Source organism: Grammomys surdaster, unplaced genomic scaffold, assembly GCF_004785775.1.
Source record: "Grammomys surdaster isolate TR1022 unplaced genomic scaffold, NIH_TR_1.0 224, whole genome shotgun sequence".
Taxonomy (NCBI): domain Eukaryota; kingdom Metazoa; phylum Chordata; class Mammalia; order Rodentia; family Muridae; genus Grammomys; species Grammomys surdaster.
In genome coordinates this window covers 7,104,318-7,115,694 of record NW_021604669.1, presented here as the reverse complement: position 1 = coordinate 7,115,694, position 11,377 = coordinate 7,104,318, and positions in this window count along the sequence as shown.

The window sequence follows — 11,377 nt, the reverse complement described above, 5'->3', positions numbered from 1 at the left end:
ATACTTTCTCTTTCTTCAAGTATGAAAAGGATATCCAGAAAGTTGATGAGGATTGCAGTAGTCAGAACCTGTATGCTTTAAAGGGCATGTGATCTTGTGTTTAAATGAATAAAGAATAATACATATTCCCAACACATAGCCTTGCACGTATCTAAAAGCTCAATTTTAAATGGTATGGTGTGTGAATGTCTTTGCATGACCTGTATGTTTGATCCACACACATTTAGGTTCTTGTATGATTGTCTCAGTGAGCAATGAGTGTATGCTCCTAGGATTAAGCTGGGATGGAAAAAGACCTATATGTATTGATTACCTAAAATAAAGCCTGCTATGCAGCTGTTTCTCACCCTACTGTCCCTAGAAATACACTTGACCTCTCTCATTGGTGAGTCTCTTTACATTTTTAGGGAGAAATAAAGTGAATGTCTTTTTCAGGAGAAGCAAGCTAGAGCTATCTGTCAGTCTTAGCTCTCCTCTGGGAGAGATGACTTCACTACTAGCTTACTCCTGAAGGAAATAGGAGAATACAGGTCTGTAAAAGAAGCCAGTGCTCAGAGGGCAGCTTTCCTAGGTTCTGACGATGATTGTACACAGACCAGGGTCAGCTGGTCTTCACTATGGTCCCCTGATGTCTTTGCCTGAAGAGGACAGAAATGAACAGGGCTGGCTTGCCCTCAATCATGGCCCCTAGTGAGTCTTTACAGAGGACACAGGCCACCATCCTTATCTGGAGATGGGATTGTCCCTGCACTGTCCAAGGTCAGACGACTTCAATATATGATTTCCAAGTTCTGTCCACTTTGGGCTTAACTTGTTCACTGTCATTTGTATTGATTCTTGCTAACACTAAAGTAAGTTGAGGTAGACCCTGTAAAGAAAAAATGCTGTGGATGTAAACTTTTGAGACTTCAAGACTAAATTCATCTCTGGAGATTTAATGGAGATTTTACTCCCCAGGATAAACCTTCTGGGGAGCAAAGGAAGCAGGCTGAGCAGACAAGGAGTTACACTGAGATGAGTTGGCTTGGGAAGCCTCAAACCCTGCATAGTTCTAAAGCTGGGGATGTCTTGAGATGTGCCACAGTGAAGGGGCATAGCAACCACTGTTAATCCCCAGGGCATCTCTTCATCTTATAAAAATAAAGCCTGAAGCCTACTAAGTGACATTGTCTCACAGCCACTCTCTCTTGTCCCTGGCAACCCCTCTTTAACCTTCTCTGTCAGTGATATTTATTGCTTCAAGTTTGCACTGATGTGAAACTCATGGTACTTGTCTCCTTTATGACTGGCTTATTTCACCCAGCATAATGTCCACAGTGTTCATCCATACTATGTTGCTTCTCAAGATTTTCTTCCTTTTAAAATTAACAGTATTCCTGTAACTGAATGTCACCAGGTGGGGTAGTGCTTAGAGGGGTCTTCCTCAGCCAAATGGACCAAGCGAGGGCTGGAAAATTTTCAGAACTATGTCCTAAGTACACTTTCTCCTCAGAAGTTGGAGCATGGAAATGTGTGAGAGGGTGAAGAAACACGCACAGAATTAAGGAATGTTTAGAGGATAGGACTGGTTTGAACCCATGATTTCTGGTTCATTGTCCATGGTTCAAACATCCATTTAAAACATAATTCAGTTGATAGGATTCTTGGAATATGGTTTCATTCTGGATCTGTATTTTATGCCAGTTTTCACTTTGGCTACATTTCCTGTTGTCAGTGGATCAAACTGGCAGAGTGAGGCTCATTTTGTAAACGTACTTGTAGGTTAATGACTATTAATCGAGGTAATTAGTATTACTTATTATAATAAATTACCCTGAATGTCAGTAACAATGCATTTTCCCCATGAACAAAATCCCAATGTGATTACATGGATTATATGGACTTTTCCACAAGTGACTCAGTAACTGATGCGTTCTAAGTCCTGGGTTAGATGTCCTTGGGCCTTTGGAAACCCTTTTCTCTGTCTTCTCCATCCAGCCACTAAATAAATAGAGAAAAACTTGGAAGACCATGCTGGGTATTATAGAGAGACTATCTTGTATATTGTATGGATGCATCACCTATCAATTAAAATGCTTATAGCCTTTGGCTTAGGTAGGAAATAGAAGGTGAGATATATAAGAGGCAGAAATAATTCTGGAATAGAGCCAGGTGTGGCAATTTCTGCCTGGGGATGATGTGAAAAGAGACACATGATTTCTGAGCAAAGGTGACAAGCCACATGGCAGAACGTACCTTAAAATAAATGTGTTATCTTATGATTCTAGTCAGACAAGAGCCTAGCTATATGGCCAAGATGTTTTTAAATGTATTTTGAGTCTGGGTCTTATTTCTGGGATCACGGGGCTAGGAGATAGAACCAAACCTAACTTCATCAAAGTAGTACCCTAGATTGGGTGCCATTTTAAAATAAATTGTCTTTAATATAATTATTAGCAGTAAATTAATCTTGTAGCTGTGTTTGTTTCATTTTGCTAGTCCCCAATAACCACAGATTAGCAATATTTATTTAAAATTACACCACAGTAGCTGACTAGACCCATCCCATGATATTTCCATATTATTGTTGATCTGGCTCTTTGGACCCATTCTTCATGATTCCAGTTCATCCATCCATCCAGCTAATCTGAATCTCCCTCTCTTCCTCCTTAGCCTGTCAGATGTCCTTCCCTATTTTTTATTCTGCTCAGCAATTGGGTAACCAGGATTTATTGACAAGGCAGAGAATAAATGGTAAGAATGTTTACACAAACTTGAGACAGAAGATTTTTGTTATAAGCATTATAATGTTATATATAGATTAAAACAAAATATGAGGGCAGAGAAATAAGCATTTGAAAAACATAAGGGTAAACTTTACACAACGTACAAAAACATTATACCTACAGAGAATTAACTTGAAAATGTGCTTCTAGGTGTACCCATGAAGGTGTTTCCAGAAAAGTTTAAGAACCTGAGCATGAGTATGGGCAGTATCCATCTATAGGCTGGATGGAGTATGGGACAAAATGAAAAGGAAACTAGCTCCACCATGCTCTGATTTGTCTAACCGGCCATTATGGACTGTAGCTTCTCAAAATGTGAGCCAATATAAACTCTTTCTCCCTCCAGTTGTTTCTTGCCACATGTTTGGTCACAGGAATAAGAAAAAAAAATTAACAGTCTTATACCCAAATTCCATTGTTTAGAACTAGTCACCTTGTTTGTATTCAAAGATTTGGAGATTACAGTTTGTGTGCACAGTAGGAAGGATGTGGTGAATACCTAGCCAGATTATGTCATAATGTTCAGTAAGCCTAGAAGGAATTCATGTGAATGGTATTTTAGTTTTTTCATCTAAAATTTATTTAAAAACATACATTAACTGTTCAAAATAATGTGGTTTCCTTTTTTTTTAGCTTAGAAAGTTCTAGAAGGTTTCTTCTTCATTCTTCAATACCTGCATTTTTCAATGAATTAACTTTTTCTTTGATAATTGTATACATGTTAGTAATGTATTCTAATTACTCTCACTATTACACTTTCTTATCCCTCCTCCTCCTACTCCCCCTCCACTTTCTACAGATTCCTTTCCTTCACTCATGTCTTTTTGTTCTGTTTTGTGAACTGCATTTAACCACTTCGGTCTGTGTGGTTATGGGTTTGGAATTATCCATTGGAATATGATGAGTTCCCCAGTGGACACACAACTGAAGACAATGACTCTTCCAGGAATATGCACCAAAGGTTTCAGGTATGTCTAGGCGGGCCTTATCCTCTAGGTTTTTGTCAAATCCAATAAACTGTGTTGGGAATGACAAGAAAGGATGATGAAACCATGAGTCTTTACTGGTTTCCCTGTCCTACAGTTTAGGAGACAGATCTAGCTAAAACTCTTTGAGCCCTAGTATATAAATGGCTCATCAAGATTTTCAGCCCTTTCTGATAACAAGAGCTCTACTGCACTATGAAGAGGAAGGCAAGAAAGACATTATTAGGGTTAAGTAGTAAAGGCCAGGACCCTCCTTGCTTGTTGTAGGACAGATGTGTTCTGTTAGCATAAATCAGCTTTTCCCATCATTTCTTTTTACACATAATTGTATAGCAGTAGAAGAAGCTCAAATTCCTCACTTAAATTTATTCTTTAAATGGTTATTGGCTGTTGGAGTCTTGAAAATTGTTATATAATTTGATTCTTTTCTTTCATTCTGAAGTCAAGTTTGATCTACAAAATTGCTTTGGGCTTGAATCTTTCACGACTTTGTACAGGAATAACTAAAAAAGTAAAGCTATGTAGGTATGGCTCAGAATTATTGCCTCTAACTATAAGAATGAACTTGATAATAAAACTAATGTTTAATTGATGTGTCCAGAAAGGCATGGGATCTTTTTCATTCTTGAGAATTTCATATATTTATATATTGAAGTATGATCCTATTCATTCCACCCACTGCCCTAACTCCCCCTACATTTATGTCAGCATGTACTCATTAAACGTCATGTCCTTTACAAAACAAACAAACAAACACTAAATCCAGTTAATACTGCCAATATGTTTATGGATATGGGATATCCACTGAAGCATGGGACACCCACCAGTGGCCAGATAATAAAAACAAATGATCCTTAGTAAGGGGTACGATCTTGTAGCTATTTGGGAAATTTGTTATATATGAATGAACCAGAGGAGTTCAAAGTGAGCCATTCAGTGTAGTTAAGTCATTGAATACTATTGTTCTTTGGCAGTCCTGCACAGGAGAAAATGATTTTCTTGTAGATAAAGAAGAATTCCTGAATCACATGGGTGACTTCTGGGGATCTTGCTGCTAGTAGATTTCTATGAAGATTCAGAGATCCATAAAGAACTATGAAAGGCACAGAAGAAATATGTACCTTTCCAAGGAGAAGACAATAATGACAGAATAGAAAAGCAGTATCGCTTCAGTTAGACAGTGGAATGGATGCTATTGTCTTGCTCTTTCTTCTGGTAGAAAATTCATTTTCCTGGGAAAGGCAATCCATTCTTGGGTCATACTCTGTGGTTCTGTTGGGGTGGATCCTATTCATTAGGTCCAATCTAAACTCAGTCACCAAAATCAGAAAAATTGGTCTATGATGGACAAAAAACATTTCTTGAGACTCATGAGACTAATGAGTTTTGGAATTATCCTGAAGAGAATGCTTGAGGAACTAGCTGTATAGAGGATATTAGCTAAGAAAGTAGAAAAATTGAGTTATGAAGCTCTATCTATGATCTTGGTTTCCTTTATCTTTGAACTTATTTGAATATTAAATAAATACCGAATTCCTCTTCTGACTGAGGATATTTTAAAGGACCTATCTCTTATAATTGAAAAGATGCTGACTAATGTGTGAGATCATGTGATTTCCTAAAACATCTGGGTCATAATGATTTTAATTACATCAATAGTAACTCTTTTATGCATTCCATCTAGGTACTTCAGAAATATTAGCTTCTCTTCTAACAATTTGTAAGAGACTCAATATTGAACTTACTCAGGTCTGTCATATTAAATACATTTTGTTGTATGTAGAGAATCAGGGATTCAAACTAAATTTTCTTGTACCAAAGACTGGGCTTGTTACGCCATCACATGATCTCTCCTGAGAGAACCGGCTAAATAAACGTGAGGTCAAAGAGAAAAAACAGGGGGCATGGTCTAATTAATTATCTAAATAGTTAGAAGGATTCTCTATCAGTGATACATATATTTTAGGAAGAAGCTATTGTTATAGGAGAGAAAAAATGGACTAAGAAACAATGAACAGACCATCAAAGAATTTCCATGAAGAGCAGAATAGACAGAAAAGGTAGATTTTGTGTTGATTTTTTGGGTGCTTTAATGGAAACTACTTTGTTAGTGGGAGGCAGCAGTTCCTACAGAGTAAAGCTTGTAAGAATTTTATTGAGTTATGAAGAGGGCTTGGAAGGAACCTGGGCCTCTGCCTGTTATTTTGACCTCTCTCCTTGTCTGGTTTATGCTTCTCTTCTGTAATAGACAGTGACTCTGCAGTGGACAACTTGTGGGGGAGAGCTTTGCTTTCCTTCCTTGCTGGCAAATGCACCAAATCTTGGATACATCCAAAGTTTGGGTTCCTCTATCAAGTCTCATCTTTGTTCTTTTCTAAACTGCTCAGATGATTAGTGATTTACTTGAATGAAAAAACATTTGGAATGAACTTTCTACTATGGATCCTTACTAAAGTGAGGTGGTCAAAGAACCAGACACACCACCAGTCAGATCATATGAAGGAGAAAATTACCTCTACATCCTTGTTGGGGATTGGAAATATGTTGCCTAAGTTGGCATATCCCCCTCTGGTATTGAATCAGCATCTATGCCACTGGAGGAAGGGGATCTTATTCTCCTAGTAAAGTATTTCTGAATATTCTTCTCCACTCCACAATTCCTTAGGCTTGTTTGAGACTTAAACCAGACCTTAATCTCACCCCATCTCTGGCTGTGTGTCCTACATTTTTCTCATAGCGTATCTGCATTGAAATCTTCACCTGGATCTCCTTCCTGGAGAACTTAACATGTGGCAACTGGTTCTCAGAAAGGACCAGGAAAGAAAGCCTAATTTGAACTTCTGGGGCTGGATAAACCACTGCTTTGTCTGACTGAGGGTTCCCTTCCTGAAAGCAGGTGGAGCCCAGAGAACCATTGTCCTCAGGAACAGGACAATTGTTGGTGAGTTGGAAAGGTAAGCAATGGAAACTTCTGTGTTAAACTGACATGATGGGTCAGGCATTCATCAATATGAGATAAAGAGTAAAATCTAAGGACAGTAGAATGGAGTGGTCATTACTAAGTTCAGCTGAGGCTTAGGAACTTAGAAATCCAAAGGTCAGAATGACTGAAAAGTAAGCGATAAGTGTGAAAACTGATATTACCTCCCAGTTACAAAGGGTCTCAGAGAAAGGGCAAGAGAGGACTTGAGGACTTTTCAGAATACTAGATCTCCAAAGGAAGTGAAACTCCCCACTTAGCAGGTCAGCTATGCCAATGTCAAGGTTTGGCTGGAAAACAAATGAAATACTACCCAATCTTGAATCTATAGTGTTTCATGACCCTCTGGGTCACTCCTGTTGCCTACAAACTGGTATTTCTCCTTTTGCTGAACACACTGTGGAGGCCTAGCTTCTGCAGGGGAACCCAGGGTGCCCTCAGGATACCTGCTCTCTGAATATTTTTATAGACCGTGGGGTTCAGAAGTGTGTATGGCTTTTCAAAGCCTATTGGCAGTAGTTGCTACCAAATTTCAGGTCAATATAAATCTGTCTCCAAAGCCATTGTCTTCAAAGTCATTTGTATCTTATGTATTTTCTTCTTCAATATAGATTTTTTTAAAAAAACAATAATGATCTGTTGGTAGAGTATCTTAATTTACAGATAGAACAAAAACTAGGTAATAGATGTGAACTTTACTGCATAGAAAGAAACAACACTATGTGTAAGAAAATGAGCTGAGTGTTTGTGATTCGGTCATTCATCTTTTGACTTAGTTAACACACTGTACTAAGCTCTTACTCTGGGCCATCCTTGGGCAAGGTACTGAGGTTATACACAGCAAGAAACAAAGTCTCCAGGTTCTCATTTCCAAAATGTATTTCTTGTAGCACAGAAGGGCATGTAAGGAGTTGAGTGAAATAAATCACTCAAAGGATGATAAATGACAATTAAAGCTTCGGCCTATAATTCAGGAGAATCATTAAGCATCATTTCCCAAGAGAGAGACCCACAATATGGCTGCCTCCCTAGATGAATAGATCACCAGGCAAAGATGTGGCAGAAAACTCATAAGCCTTTAGTCCCTTGTGCAGATCCATATCCCCCAGAAAGAAATTGTAGCCAGGGTTAGACAGGGGATAGCAGCTACAGGTGTAGCCTACCAGCAATTAATAGTCAAAACAGGATGTTCTGACATTTTCATTTTGATATCTTCATCTAGGGATAATTTCCAATGCTAACAGGGCTGAAAGGCAGTTCCTTCCACTACCATATAAAGCATACTGGTACTGGTAAACAGGCAGGGAGGGATGTCATACTTGAGGATGTGGTATCTCCTATTCTTATTTGTTTCTCAGTAGTTAGTCACAAGTAATGTACATGTGCCAATCTACTCGGTGCTTGCATGCCAGAGCCTCTTCTTTACTTAATAAGGTCATAGGTAAAGGACAAATACTGTGTATTTAAAGTTCTGCAAAATAAGGAAGAGGGTGATTATTAAATGGGGGAGGAGGGAGGAGAGAGGAATGAGTGCTGCTTTGTTTTTTATTCCAAAGCCCAAGGCCACATGGCCATGAGGAGTCAGGAAGGGCTGGGATCTAGTCCATGAATAGCAAAGTTGGTCATGGATCACAGTGATGTCTGTATCATGAGGAGATGTCAGTAGGTGATATGGAGACAGGAAAGAAGCAGAGGTAGCAGGAATAAGAAGCTACTTTCATGATGTTGGCCTGAACACTTCTTGTTAATAGGATCAGCTGCCTGACTCCTTTGTTAAACAAAGCCCTTCTTTACTGGTCTGTTTTTTTTTTTTTCCTCTCTCACCCTGTTTGAACTGGATCCTCATGGTCTGATATGCTAACTTCCAAATAAATATAGTGTTTTCCATACCTGCTATGTCTTCAACAGCCTTGAGTGTTGTGTGGAACATTGCTTTGCTCAGGATTGTTGCCTGTGTGTTCTAAACATCGAACACTTTCCACCTTTGGCTAAAAAGTCACCATCTACTTTCCTTCTTCTAATTTGTCCAGGCAATTAATTAATCCTTCTGTCCTTTAGGCTTTATGGTAGATAATCAGTTCCCCTCTGGAAGCCATTCATGTGTGAAGGTGAAGTTTCGACATGGCTGAATTGGACACCTTCAGCACAGATCCTGGTGTTAGCTATCTCCCATTAGCCATGGGGAATTAATGATGGCTAGAAGGAATTAATGAGTGAGCATCTCATTGTGTTACTGCTCCAGCCCTCCATGGACACATTTAATGAAAGCTTTCATGGGGAGCAGCAGAGATTAGCAGTTCCCACCCAGAAGAGAGTAACTTGGGGTAGAATTTAGGACTCAATACACCATCAATAAAGGACTCCCTAGATTTTTGCGACCCTTAGTCTGTTGGTGGTATTCTACCCATTAGGAATCAGTCTCTGGAGAGGTTTACCTGAGGCTCTCTCAATTCGTACATTTGATGAGCATCCCCTTTCACTGTTGACTTCAGCATGAAGGAGCAGAGCTGCTATGCCAGAAAGCATTCATCCCTGAATGCTTGTTTCCTGGATAACAAGGGCTTCTCCAGTGTGCCTCAGGAATAACCTACAAATTCCTGGGAGATTTGTGTTTTGTGGCATTGTCCTTATCCAGCCTGCTTCCTGTGGTTCTTATTTGGATAAGAGCTGGCTCCTGGCTATGTAGACCTGAGTTGTTTCACTCACACCCATTTCTTTTGCAAATCAGGTAAATAATGAATGCACACAAGTCCCCTGTTGCAGTTTGTTGTCTCTGAGAAGGAGCTGAACTCAGCTGGGCAATGCCCTTCCATTACCCCTTACTACTGTGCCCTTTGGGAATACAGTTGAGTAATTTTGAGTAATTTTTCCACTTAACTAGTTAAACCACATCTCTCCGAAGATTTTCAAAATGGGATGCTCCAGATAAATGCTATAACCTCACTGATCATGAAAGTGGGTAACTCGTTTCTATGAGTGAGAAGATCTCACTGCCTAGTGGGTGATGCTGCAAGCATTATGCTGGGGGCTTTACTTTCAAGGGCTCTGAATTTGTACAAGATAAAGAAGCTGAAGTTCAGGGAAACTGCATGCCCTGGCTTGTCAGGTGTGCTGACAATGTGAAGAACAGATTCTCCCCAGAACATCCTTTCTCTGATGTCACCTGTACCTTTCCTACCATCCAGGTACCTGACCAGACCAAGGAAAAGATCGTTTACAACAGCACATTGATGTAGCCATCTTGGAAACCAGACCCTGGGACCCTGCTTTGTTAACCAGATAACAAGACAATATATATGTATATGTGTGTATGTATATAAATACTTACAGAAATTTGGGAGAAGGGAAGAGACACATAAGCAGTACTAGGTTTCCCCCATCTCCTCTCTTGCCTTTGTGGCTTATTTTCTTGAAAGAAAGAGGAGGGAGAAGTGAGTATCACTTTGTTGAGCCTTTGACCTGTGCATACTAGTGATTCTCATGGGAAGATATGCAAAGCATCTCCAAAGTGCCTTGCCTTGTTCCCTTCTACAACCATGACAATGCCTCTTTACTTTTATATTATATTACTTTTCTGTTCTAATTCATATATTTGAGATAAAGTCTGTATTTTTGAGTCGTGTTTATTTCTCTGAACACGAACCATTCCCTGGCAAATAGAACAGACTTGTTCTTAATTGTAAGAATACACAGGCAGAAAGAAGAATCAGGCAGACTTAGGTTGAGCTTTTACCTTTGTAGACCTGCAGCCAAGCACCTATCTAGCAATGATAGGGTTGGGTCCAGCTTCATTCTGGGCACATGTAAGAACTCCTAGCCTCCATTGACTATCCTAGTTATAGCCAAGAATGTGTAGTCTTTAAAGCTGTACTTGGCCACCAATTTATTGCCAAATAAGTGAAGCGATGTCAGTGTCTGCCAGTATAGTTTAAACTGAGATGCTTAGCAGAACTGTCTCAAGATAGATGGCCCTGAAGCATCTGTAACCATGATGGCTCCTTCCTTTAGATGGGAAATGAAGTGAGAGGCAGGGGTGGTGAAAGCAGAGGAAAGCTGAGTAGGTCTTAAGTTGTTGATCCAGTGCTGAAACTTTGAAAACCCATGCCGGTTTGGGCTGAGAATTCTGGGCTGGAGGATTGTAAGGAAATTAACACTTTCCTAGATTTCTATGTCTTCCTCTAATTTTGGACTAGTCATTCTTTCTCCATGACTTTGTTGAATGGCTATAATGGATAAGTATTAGAAGATGGACTGCATGGGGCTGAGCATGTAGAAGAGTTGAGAGAATTCTACCTAAGATGCACAACATCCTGGGTTTGATTCCCAGAACCACATTAAACTGAGCACAGTGACACATACCCTAGTGTTAGCATCTAGGAAGTGGAGGTGAGAGGATCAGAGGTTAAGGTCATCTTCAGCTACATAGTGAGTTAGATGACATTCTGAGTTGTGTTAGACCTTTTATCAAGCAACAGCAAAAATTTTAAAAGAAAGAAAAAATGAGAAAAGGGAAAAAAACAAAAAAAGAAGTGAGATGTGTAAGATACTATGATATCCTATCTGTCCCTAAGTCCTTTGAATAGTCATGTGAATCAGAATCATTATATATATATATATATATATATATATATATATATATAAATATA